The following is a 13,540-nucleotide window of genomic DNA, read 5'->3' on the forward strand; positions in this document are numbered from 1 at the left end:
TGTGGGAAAGGTTTTCTCAAATTGCTCAGTATATATGCTCAGCATATATTTCCTATTCTCAAGGCTACCAATCTAACCGTTTAAATAAATACTGCTTGGAGAGCTTATATGAATAAGAGCTTTATTATCTAAGCTGCTTATTTTATAAAGTTTATCTCTTCTGAAGTCTTAGTTCAAATATAAACCTTCTTCCTTGTTCTCCAACTCCTGCCACCAGGATTGTGAACCACATTTATAGACACAAAAATGCAACACAGGTTTTGTTACATTTACTTCTACATTTCAGTGTATCATTACCTATTTAAATCTATAATCTCCAACTTAGTGAAAACTATACAAATATGAAAAAATTATATCTTTATATGATTTTTATGGTCACTCTTTGGATTATATGTTACTTTTTTGTAACAACAAGAAAGCTATATATTTCCTAAAAATGCACAGAATGTTTTTTTAAATGACTTGGGAAAAATAACTTACTAACATTTTACTACTAAACTTCTAAATAGGAACTTATTTATGATAACAATTCAATGTCCTTATTCTCATAAATAATATTTAAATATGTAATAAATCTTAAGGTCATGGGTACCAATAGAACAGAAGAGATATTGATCAGTCGAAATTATTCCATATAATTGTGATACCATCTCTGATACAGCACTGATAATTGTTCCTTATTGTGATTTATGTGTTTTCTTTCCTAGAGGAGAATCATAGAAAAGAAATAGGTGATTGGCAATTTTTGCTTTTCTATCTATTCTCTGTAGGACAAAATACTTGGTTTTAAATTGAGGACTTCAGTGCAACTAAAAAGCTTTAGAAAGAATATCAATTTCAAATTAATTCAACCAAGATATGTTTGCTGAATATATAAATTTTTCAAATTATATACAAAAATTATACAAATTTTTCTTTCAGTGTATGAGATATTATTTATAAGGTTATGCTGGTTAGAACACAGTAACATACAAGAATAAGCTTGCAAAGTGCAAAATTACACCACGAAAGTAGATTATCTATAGAAATTTAAATTGTGGCAGCTAGACACATTAGCTCGGGATCTACTACTTGAATGAGTAACCCAATCATTTTCTCCTTGGGGAAAATAAACCATCAACAATTGACCATCAACATGTTGACCATCAACAATCTTCCAGGAACTGGTGAGAGCATTTTACATACCTTACATTAGAGTTGCAACTTCTGTGGGTTTAGGTTCTAAAGTTACCTTATAGAACCAGATTCATTAATACCAAAATTATTCCTGAAATTCTCTTTCAATGACATCACTGTGGAAACTAAAATTTTATCTCTTAATAAATCCAGAACCAGTTTCTTTTTTTTTTTCCATCAGCTTTGAGATGGCTTGTTCCTTCTTGCTTTGATTCACAGATTAAATAGTTAACTTAAAGAAAAATAATTATCCTAAACACTACAAAAATTACTCAAGGTTGCTAGATGCTTACATCACAGGAGATTCAAAGGACCTGAGACCAACGGAAGGAAGTAGGGATTCACATCCCTCAGCTAATGCTCACTCCCACTGGACATGTCCTTTGAAAACTGAAGAAGGTGGAGTCTCCTATGTGTTTTTTCTTCCTCCACCCCTCTCTTGAGGTCCAAAGTGTGTAAAGTTGAATTTGCTTATACATATGATGTTATTCTGCTATACTTGTAACAACTCTGCAAGGTAGGGTAAATGCTTTCATTTCAAAGATAAAAAACAGGCTAGGAGGGATCAAATGGCATGCTGCAAATCACACAGCTGGCAAAACTGAGTCTGAAGGAGCACTGCCTCCAAGGACATTATATTCCCACTGGTGCCTGGAAGACCTCCAATGAGCACTCTAGCTACAGTAATATAGCCAAGACTGTATTGTTTACAGAAGCTTCCTCAGACCCTTCCAATCCTGAAAAGTCTCATCTTCAGACATCCTGTCCTTAGAAGTCTATTTATGGACTGGAAATAGAGCTGAGGCATCTGTCTGACCTGTGAAGTGATAGGGTTCTCATCTCCTCTCTAGATACAGGGTCTGAAAAAAAAAAAGGCTGAGTACTAGATAATTCATGCTTAGAGAGATTATAAATTTGAAATTTTTACTTGCCTTCTATCACCCAGAAAAGTACCAGGAACATAAGAAAGACAATAAATATTTGTTGAATAAAATACACTTGATGGCTTGAAAATATCTGCCTACAATGTTAAATTATTAGATATATTTTCTCTTTGGAGTTTTGCTATAAAACAGACATTTCCAATTCCCCAATGTACTTTTGCAAAAGATAAAAAAGATATTGTATTGCCTGTGGCATGACTTGTCAATGTGGCTACAATAGACTAACGATTGAATAACGAGTTTATTTATCATAGAACCAATTTTTGCTACTGAACTGAAGTATAAATAATGATATACAAGTATTTACATTATAAATACTGTTTTAGCATTGATCTTAAAAATTCTCTCTTTCCAGTTAGTGTGTAAACATCAAATGTACCATATATAATATATCAAAATAAGAGTATAGTAGTCCTTTGTTAAGCAAAAAACAAACATTGCAGACAAATTATTTTACACAGTGAGAGGGGAGCTGTGGAAGAATCCTGATTTCTTGAAGACATTCAGCATCTTGGAAAAATGATAAGATTGAAATAATCTTGAGGCGATAAAGTGTGTACCAATAAGATGGGGTTCTAGCAGAATTTTCATTCAGAAGAGAAAATTCAATTTTTTAGATAATATGAAGAAATACGATTGATTTAATAACTGTGGCAAAAAATTAAGAGGAGCAAAAAGAGTTGCCCATAAATACTACTCTGGCTGCTGGTATTCTATCATGCCAGCAATCTTGATTCTATAGTACTGTATGCCCTGTCACAGTATAAGAGATAATTTTTACAAATCTGCTGTATGTCATTAGTTTTTTGGGAAAATACAGTTTAGCTACAAAAATCTCTTCTTTATCTAGAAACCTTATTTTGTAAAATATAGTATTTTAATCAATTGAGACTACTCAAAAATCCTTCCTCTTTTCCATTCTCATCCATGGAAGTACCAATCAAATGACTAATGAGGTTAAAGATGTCACCATTGCATAACAACTTAGTGAATAGCCTAGGGCTGGAAGGCCATCCTAGAGTGTCTGGTTTTCTGGTAGTGAAAGGTAGGCAGATTTTGCAAGAAATAATGGTAACTTGTTTTGGCACAAAGAACATTAAAAATTACTCTTCTAATCTGTCTAGAATATTCTTCTCTTGGCTATTGCCTACTTATCCTAACAGAATTCTGTTCGAATATCATTTTCTCAAAAAAAATTTTCTTTCACACACCCACCCAAATACCATCCTAACAGCCTGACCACACACACACACACACACACACACACACACACACACACACACACACATCTCTTTCTATCACACATCCTCATATGCCCGTCCACATTTTCTCCATAGCACATTAAAATGTATGTGACCATTAGCTCCATAAAGGCAGGCATGTCTATTCATTTTTTTGCTGCATCTCCAGAATCTAGCAGAGTGCCTGGCACACAGTGAATGCTTAATAAATGTTGCTGAATGCTTGACTCTTTGAAGTTGTTTTTAATCTGTTCCTCTGTGTTTTTCTTTGAGCCAGAGTTTACAATAGATACAAACTGTACATTCCTTTGTGGGACTGCTTTGTTTTGTTTCTAGCCTTAACTCTGCACTCCTGCCAAACCAACTATTTGTCATCTTCTGTTGATCACTCAATGGCTGCCAACTGCAGCCGGTGCTCTGGGATTGGCTCTCCTGTAAGATTCATGGCTGAGGCAAGTTTCTCTGGCATTCAAGTTTTAGTTCTATTCAATGAGCATTTATCGAACAGCTGCAATTTGCCAGACAATGTGTTAGGATCTTAGATATGAACATGAAGAAGACTGGTTATCTTTGAGAATTTTTAAGTCAAAGGATGGGAAGAGAAATATATGGATAGATCAGTGCAATAAAATATTCTAAGTCACAGTCAAGATGCTGTAGGATTTATCATATACTGAGGGAAAGGGGTTTTCCCATTGCTTGTGACTTGCTGTGTGTCCCAGGTCTGGCTGTGATCCAGGCTTGCAGCTAGGGTTAGGACTACAGATATAAAAATGTTTCATCAATGAAGTAAGGTGCCTGCCCCTAACTTGTGCAAGTATGACTGAGCTTATTGTTTATCACGCATGTGTGGCAGAACACCACTATCGTTCTCTGACATATATAAAGCCCAAGCGGTCTCCTAGTGCAGAAGCCGCACTCCTCACAATAAAGTTGGTGCCTGCCGTTTTATTCTCATGTCAGCTCCTCGTGCATTTTTTTTCAACGGGGCATCTCCCCACCCAAACCTTCCCTTCTTGATCAGCTTGGCGCTGACACTTACTGATATACCATGGTCCCTGATACTTGTATATTCAATGATTCTGTCATGAGAAGCAAGTGCTCTACAGGTTAAATTGTGGGAATATCAGATGGTGATACAAGTTCTTAAATATTCACATAAAAATTTTTGTCTGAGAAAAGAACTTCGTAGATCTCGTTTAGTCTGGGTTTCTTTTTAAATCCAGAGTTCCTGGCTCTAATCTCTAATCAGAGCTATTGCTTCAGTAGCTTTGTTTTTAAGAAGTGTTCAGGTATTTCTGGTGCTGTAGCACCACAGATTTATAGCCCTTTCTTCACAAACATCAACATTAACCTGTTTGGGTTATAGAAATTGTATTTCACCTAGCCACAATCTTCTTTCACCTTTTCTTCACTATTTTACAGGAAATTTAATTTATTTTCATAGAAATTATTCTCATTTTGAAGATATTCTCACTTTGAACAACAGAAAAAAAATATTTGGTGGAAAGAACAGCTTCTAAGCCAAGATCTTTAACCTACTGTTTTAGTTAAGAATGGAAATGCCAACACTCGGGATCAGTGCACTGCATCCTACTACTTTGCCCGTTAATGACCAGTGTCTTTGAAATTCTCACACACAGTGGATTGGAGATGTTAATGGAAATTCTAGGAAACAGTAGCCATTGGTTTTCAGGCATTTCTACCATTATAAAACCTCCCATTGTAGAAATCTGTGCCATTTCCATTAGGTACATTTTAGCTCTAATTGAGAAGACTTCTGCTGTTACCTCAACTGGATTGAAGCCTTTATTCCTCAGAGCTTATTTTTTTTTTCCTTTTTAAATTTATTCTGGCATGTTGTAATATCTATTATACTTGTTTAATTCTTTCTTGAGATATATTCTGTTGGGAGATAGAATCTGAGCACTGCAAGGGACCTCATCTCTGAAAATATGGAGTGAGATGGAATTGGCGGTACAAGCTAGAAACCATGAGGCCTGCCTGCCTGCCTCCTGCCAAAGTATAACTAACATTGGTATAGTACTTCACACATTCAAAATGCGTCCTTTACACATTATCTCATTTAATTCTCACCTTCCCTGAGAGTTAGTTATTGTAACTCTATTTCATAGACAAAAAATTAGGGTCCAAGGAAAGTCAAATGACTGGCCAAAGAACATACATCAAGTAGGGGAAAAGGCCCAAAAGCAGCCCCACTTTTAAATGTCGTGATGTTCAAACATCTTCTAAATGAACAGTGTTGCTCCTTATAGGTTGTGTCCGTCTCCTCCAGGCCAAAGACTATTTATCTTTTTACTAGTACCTCCAATTGACCTCTACCTGGCATAAATGGAGTTTAATGTATACATTTCTTGCTTAGATTGAATTTGTTCTTTGGGCAAAAGTCTGTTTAATAGTTGTTTTATTTTCCTTAAAAAAAAGATAGACATGTTACATTACCAACTTATTTTCAAAGTCCAGAAGGAATCAAAATACAAGCAAAACAAATAAATGACAAAAACAAACCAGCATTTCCTCTAAAATGAATGCAGTGACATTTAAGCTTCAATTACACTTCTCACTGCCCTGTGAGTAGCTAAGCCAGGGACCAAGGCCTCTTGCTGATTGAGAGCACATTTTGAGTTCCCCCCATTGTTCCTGGCAACCCTGCTCCTGTGTAGCAAGCAGGATATTCAATTTGACAAGGCTCTTTCTTTCTGGATCAGGGAGGGAGCAAGGTTCTTGTCAGTTTGAATCATGAGCCCACACTTGGCAGAGCCGAGTGGACAGGCACAGTGGGGGAAGGTGCCATGTGCACGCCATCCGTGCACTGGTCACGTGGGCCTCTCCACATTTCCCAAATAACTCAACTGGCTTCAAGCTATCCCATTCCAAGAGGGTCTATTTACTGTTTGGCCAGCTGATTTGCTTCTGACACTAAATCTCCTTGTTACTCAGCTTCTAAAGTTTTACTTTAAGGCTTCACCCCTCTATCCATATTTTTTTCAAAGCCGCAGCTGAGAATGTCCAATTCTACAGTTCTCAAGGTTTACTGTTTTAAAAACACATTTCTAAAGATGAAAATGCCTTGTTTGGAGTTCAAATCAAAAGGCTTTTAGAAATCATCAAGGAAAACTGAAAACTTAGTATATGTGTTCTAAAAATAGTGTGTCTTTATTATTATTTAAAAAACAACTTTAAAAGAATGAGAAATAGAATTAATGAAAGTTAAAATCTGAAAATTTCGATTATGTATTGAAGAAAACAAAAGTGTCTTATTTTATTCCTCTACCCCCAAAAGCCTACACTTCACTTGTATTTGTTTTAAGAGGACAAAAGAACAAAATTTATTGGTTAAGGATCCTAACATATATCTGAAAAGTAAGTAATCTGGCCCCGTTTTTCTCACGGGCATTGAAAACACTACTTTTTTTATAATATGAATGTAAAATTTGATCTTTGTTATTTTGTTTTTTAAACATGAAATAGCAATGTTTTTTTTAATACATGTAATCTTTCTTTAGAATATTTTTATGGCAATGGAATTAGTCACTAGCTATTCGTGATTTAATTATAGAATTTTGTGGTGCTGACTGTCCAATCATCTTGCTAAATATATTTTAAAAAATGAATAATTAAGGGAGAAAAAGAGAATAACTAATAATGTTAAATTCAGTGAAAACACTTGTCCTCTACTTTCAATAATCGTTTCAATAATGTTTGCAGCTGAAACTAAAATTCATATAATAAATGTAACACTCTGCATAACAAGTTTAATTTTTCTGCATAGTTATAGTAAATGAAACTCCAACACAACTTTCTATGTATTTCTAAATTTTAGTTTGCTTTAAGAATTTGTAGCAGGTAATAATTATGGAAATATTGCTCTTTTGGGATGTTGGTTATATCCTTTTTTACTTTTAATTCCTTTGTTTCAGTTACATTCTGCTTGTTCTCTTTATCAGAAATTTATAGGAGGAATGTATTATTATTATTCTACTGACTTAGCTACACTTTGGATGTAGTCTTTTTCTCCTGGAATAATTTTATGGATTGCTTTAATGAATTAAATAATTTTCGTCACTCATTGATAATTATTCTTGGAGAATGTCCTAAACTGGATGGTACCTAACAGGCCTCTGTGATGCCATATATATTTTTTCAGTTATAGGTATAGTTCCAGCCTTGAAAGATTTTGCAGTCTAAAACCACTCATACGAACTAGCACCAGGTTAATGATTATTCACAAAATTTAGAAAATAACTCAATATGTCTGCATATGCTACTTATCAATTAAAATTTGGGCTACAAAGTATTTAGGATAAAGGTGAGTTGGGAGCTGAGCCAATAGATAAGACCCAGAATAATCAAGCAGAGATTAAAGTGCAAAGCAGGAAAATTTAGCAGGATTCTTTTTTACCCCTTGAGGTATTCAGGGTAGTGAAGATCTCTCCTGTTGTAAAAAGATGTACAGGGTAGTTGTTGTTAAATTATTGAGTTGAGGGGGTGTCCATATCCGGTATATAGATGTGGCTTTCATATTAATCGTGACAAGAAAATATTGCTTAAACCTTATATCGGTTACTAACAGTAGAGTATGTAGTCTGAGGATTTGATTGTGATTTCTGAAGCAATTTCACCCTCTCGGCTTTTGAGAATAGAGTGGAAAGTGCATCAATAGCAGACTCCCTTATGCTGATATCATCTGATACCACTGGAAATACATTGGGTGGCAGGAGCTACCAGCTGACCAAAATCTTAAAGAGGCCCCACTTCATTGAATGAGAATAGTACAGCCAGGGTTGAGTAGGGGAGTTAGTAATAAGAAAACAAGGAGAAGGAAGTTGCAATTAGGGAAATCTCATTTTCTAATTCAGTTAATAGATTTCCCAAGTGCCAATTAATGCAACACAAAAGTTAGCTAAAAGTTTGTTTTCTTCTTTTTGATTTGTTTGTTCAGTTGTAATATATAGCTGTGAATCTCATAATTGTAAAAAATATATATTAAAACAGCTCAGGCAGGAATGATCAGATGAACTGAGTGGAGGTCATAAAGAACAAATTTAAACGGAAATATAAAATCACCTATAAAAGGCTAGACTTTGAGCAAATTGAGTATATTGACATATGCTATGAGTTAGTGGTCTTGTGATTTTCAAATCATGCCCCTGCACACAATAGAGCGTTGTTTGATAGACCTCGCTAAGTGTCCTGGCACTAAACCAGATCTGTCATCTAGAGGAGGGGAAGGCAATTCCAGTTTCATCTAAATAAGCTCACATTAAAATAAGGAAAAACAAATGTGACACAGCAGCAGTAGCCTGGCCAAGTTAAAATGCTTACAAATATTTTATGTCTATAATATAAGACTGCTTACTAATGGGAGAATATTATGAGTAAAAGAGTGCCAGATTGCCTTTAATATAAGTTGGTAATAAAAATGCTATAAGGTTAGTATTTATGATCCCTTTAGGTTATAATAACATGCTTCATGTGTTATTACTTTAACAGACATTAAGAAAAATAATCTATACAATATGGTCACTTTTCTTAAATAGCATGATGACAAGTGCACCATCTTCTAGGACATTGAATCAACAACTTATCAGGCCTTGTAACGTATATTGAAAATAATAATTAATGTAAACATATGATTTTCCTAAAGAGAACATCATGTATACTCTGGATTATGTTATGTTCCATGGCTATACAAATATAAAAATATGTAAAATTAATAAATGTCATGTTTTAGTCAATACCACACAATGCTCTTTATTAGAGGAGGGAAAATAACATAGCTGAGTTAAAGTAATATAACAAATGATGAAGTTCTGAGATTTATGAATAAAGACACATCATTTATTATACAAAGTTAAGGAATTTCTCCTTGGGGAAAATAAAATATAACTCCACTGATGTATTTGAAACAAACAAACAAAATTGCCTCCTTAAGGGAATGATGCAACTCTCATCATTTCAATCTGCATTGGTAAATAGGAAATATGGGAATAACATGAAGGAAAATAATCCCAACAGTATAGTAGATGATTTGACAAAGAGATAATTATAGTGATTTTTTAGTTTTGAGGTCAACATAGAATTTCAAGTGTGATTCTTTAATGAATATTATTTTCAGAGACACATACATATAGATACTTGTAATATCAGTCCAGAGTACTGAGGTGTTCCTGTTAAGAAGTACCATAAACACTGAATTTGAATCACCCCCCTCTGACCCATACTAGCCAACTCAGTGACTTGTTGACTATTGATTTAGTATGTTTCCAGAGATAAATCTCACAGAGTAACTCTACTGAAGCTGATGTCAGGTTTTATTGCAAGCTTAGGAAGACATTTTTAAGTAGATTATGGTCATATGGGATCCCTTCAACAACACTATGTGCTGATTATTCTGCTCACATGCTGGGCTGGGTCATCCACAAAATTTCCTTTTGAGAAAACAGTAAGTATTTTTTGATAGAAACAAATGACATTTCATCTAGCTCATATTTAGGGTGATAGTCAATAATTAAATACAAGCTTTATAGTTTGGGGTCAGATATGCAAACATTGAAATAGTGTGGGAAGCAGAATTCCAAGATGGTCTCTAAGAGTTCTGCCCTTTTATGTACATGCCTTGTATTATCCTCTCCCTATTAATATGGATAAAGCTTGCAAATCGCATGGGATATTATTCACATGATTCTGTTCCATTATGTGGTAAAATAAAGTAATTTCACAGGTGTGATATGGGTCCTTAATCAGTTGATTTTGAATTAATCAAAAGCAAGATTATCCTGGTGACCTAGACTAATCAGGTGAGTCTTTTCCAAGTGGATTCAGGGGTAAGAAAGAAGAAGCAGTAGTAGACTCTCTCCTGTTTGCCTTGTAGAAGTAAACCACAGTGGTATGGAGAAGGTCATGTGGCAGCGAATGGGCCTCAGTCCTCATAACAGCAAGTAACTAAATTTTGCTAACAACCAGTGAATTTAGAAGAGGATTCCAAGATAATGTAAGATTGTACCTCCAGCCAACACCTTGATGTGGGTCTTGTGAGACTCTAAGCAAAGGAACCAACTACAGCATGCTCAGACTTCAGATCCACGGGAACTGGGAAATAATAGTTAATGTGTTTTGTTTTAAACTACTAAGTGCAAGGTAAAAATTTATTTGTTACACAGCCACCACAGATAGTCTACCATTCTTCTTGTCAGGGTTTATTTGCTCTTACTCCCAGGAAAGCCTCTTACTGGATTGATGTGTTTGCCTTCAATTCTGTGTTCTAAGGAAATAGATAATTGTTGAAGAATTCCCTCCTTGTAATAACTTCATAACTTTCTCTAGCTCTCTAGTCTATGTATCAAGCAATCTGAATTTTTAAAATCTTTTATATGTAAACTTTTAACATCTACTTTTGTTTAACATCCATGTAATAGATATTTTTAATTCTTATAATGTTTCTTTCTGAACATACTTCAATTTTCCCACATATTCTGTGTTGACTTAAATGAATTCAAGATCCCATAAAGAACTTGCCACTGGTAATATAATAGAAGAATTAGTCCTTGCCTTTTGTTTTGTGCATCTTTGCATACTGTGTATGGGAGAATAGCCCCTTCATTTGGCTTTTTATTTCAATTTGTTTACTTGTTACTATTTATCATGCCAGCTAGAAATTGTTGATTCAAATTCAGTTTGGGTATTCATTATGACTTATGTCTCTTCTTTTTGTCATTGAAGTCATAGCAAATATTTCTCAATTTTAACTCTGTGTTTGTTTTAGAACCAATAGAACCAGGAAGGTATGACAGTTTTGTTACTTTTTTTGTTTGTTTCGTTTTGTTTCAATTGTAGTAAAAAAACGTAATATAAAATTTACCTTCTTAACCATTTCTAAGTGTACAGTTCAATAGTGTCAAATATATTCACATTGCTGTGCATCTCTAAAATGTTTTCATCTCACAAAACTGAAACTCTATTCCCATTAAACAACTCTCCATTTCTCCTCCCCACAGCCTCTGGCAATTATCATTTTACTTTATGTTTATATAAATTTGAATTATCTAAATACTTCATATAAATAAAATCATACAGTATTTGTCTTTTTGTGACCGGCATATTTTGCTTGACATGATGTGCTCAAGTTTTATCCATATATTAGTCAGGGTTCTATATTAGGATTCTCCAGAAAAACAGAACTTATAGGATATATATGTGTATATGTACATATGTATATATATATATGTGTATATATATATATATATATACACACACATACGTATATATGTATATATGTACACTCGTGTATATGTGTATATGTATATATATAAATATTTATATATTTGCATATTTATATATGCAAAATTTGAGATTGTGTGGTAGACAGAATTCCAGGATAGTCTCTATGAGTCCTGCTCTGTCATGTTCATGCCCTTTATAATCCTCTCCCCATTAGTGTGAATGGGGCCATTTTTAAAAAAAAAACAAAAAACAAAAAACTTTGTATGGTAAAAATAGAGCATTGTTTTTTATTCAAAGAGGAAAATGTGTACTGCTATAGTCATAATTCTAAATATGACTTAAATAGTCTCTGGCTCTCAATTTTGCACTATAGTATAGGTTGACTTTAGTCATGACTTCTTTAACTTCAGTCATTTATCGAAGCTAAAATCAGACTGTAAAGATCCAAGAGAAAACAGAACACGTTGAAACCGAGCTTGGTTGTGTCTTCTTTCATGTGTGACTTCAGCTGTCCTTGTGCATATCTGTTGGATTAAATATTTCCATGTTGCTGCTTGGCACGATAATGAACCAATATATATTTCAAGTGGCAACAGGCAACTTGAGAAGGAAGAGGAACCAGTGCAATGAAACCAGCATTAATGCAGTGACAATGGTATGGCCAATCAATTCTGAAATTACCCATTTGTGTAATTTCAAACAACATGATCTGGCATTAATATAATTGCATTCTAAATCAGACAATATAATTATGAAGTACACTGAGAGGAAGATGAGCATGCAACAGTGGAGGAGAGAGATGAACACCACTGCCTCCATCCTCTCCTCTCCTCTGCTCCTTTACTCCCCTCTCTCGCCCACCCTCTCCTCTCTGTCTGTCTGTCTCTCTCTCCTCTCTCTCTCTCATTGTTTTGTGGTTGTTTTTTTGATTGTGAAGTTTTATCTTCTTCCCTAATTCCCTGATTTGTTTCTGAGTAAACTGTTTAGTCTTTTTCTTTCTTTTACCTTTTTTGGGGGGGTGGGGCAGGGAGAGGAATATCATTATTGAAATAGTCTCTTATAGAAAAAGAAAGGGATTGGCTGCATAATGGCAATGCCGGTGCCTTTCTTCAAATGACTCTCTAAAGTAGACACCTGAGATTCCCATAGTGAGTCCAGGAGCCAGAGAAAGGCAAGGGTTCTATATTGCTTAGAGCTTCTGTGAGGGATCAGTATGTTAGCACTTGGTGGACAAACAGTCTTGCAGCTCTTAACAGGGAGCCTGCTCTGCTACTGATGCTGATTTTTCCCTCTGTGGAATCATAACTTCTGCAATCAGGGTTCCATCAACAGATGTTGCATTTACTGCCAGGTACATAGGTACTCTCATTTCGGTTAATAAAATGAATTTAGATTCCATACTTGTTGATCCATATCTCATCTACACATATGAGTGAGTATCAAAAAAGCACCAAGCTATAAAAGGAAAAAAAAAAACAACTAGTCTAAATAGAGTTAATTTAGAAAACATAAGAAAATATTAAAATAACTATAATTAGTATCCTCATGTAGACTTTAAATAATATCACATCCACTAAAATAATTCAACAACAGATAAAATAAGCAGCACTGAAAAAAATTTCTGGTAGTTAAACCTAATTGTCCATGAGTCACTTGTCATTATTTACTTATTAAGCTGATTTTCTAAACTAGTGTTTTTGATTTCAAAGTGTAGTCCCTGGACTAGCAACATTAGTATCAACTGAGAAATTGTTAGAAATGCCAGTTCTTGAGCATCAACATAGACCTACTGAATTAGAAACTTTGGGGATGGATCCCAACATTCTGTGTTTTATTGAGCCCTGAAGATAATTCAGATGTGTGACTAAGTTTGAGTACCACTGCTTGATGGCATATTGGAATCACCTATGGAACTTTAAAAACTACTGGTGACTG

At 34.5% G+C, this 13,540-nt stretch overlaps 1 pseudogene; it reads right to left on the minus strand.

The window, feature by feature from the left end:
- Positions 1-12,011: 12,011 nt before the first annotated feature.
- Positions 12,012-12,446, minus strand: LOC120593759 (protein cornichon homolog 4-like; annotated as a pseudogene).
- Positions 12,447-13,540: the final 1,094 nt, after the last annotated feature.

This window comes from Pteropus medius, unplaced genomic scaffold, assembly GCF_902729225.1.
Source record: "Pteropus medius unplaced genomic scaffold, Ma_sr-lr_union100, whole genome shotgun sequence".
Taxonomy (NCBI): Eukaryota; Metazoa; Chordata; class Mammalia; order Chiroptera; family Pteropodidae; genus Pteropus; species Pteropus medius.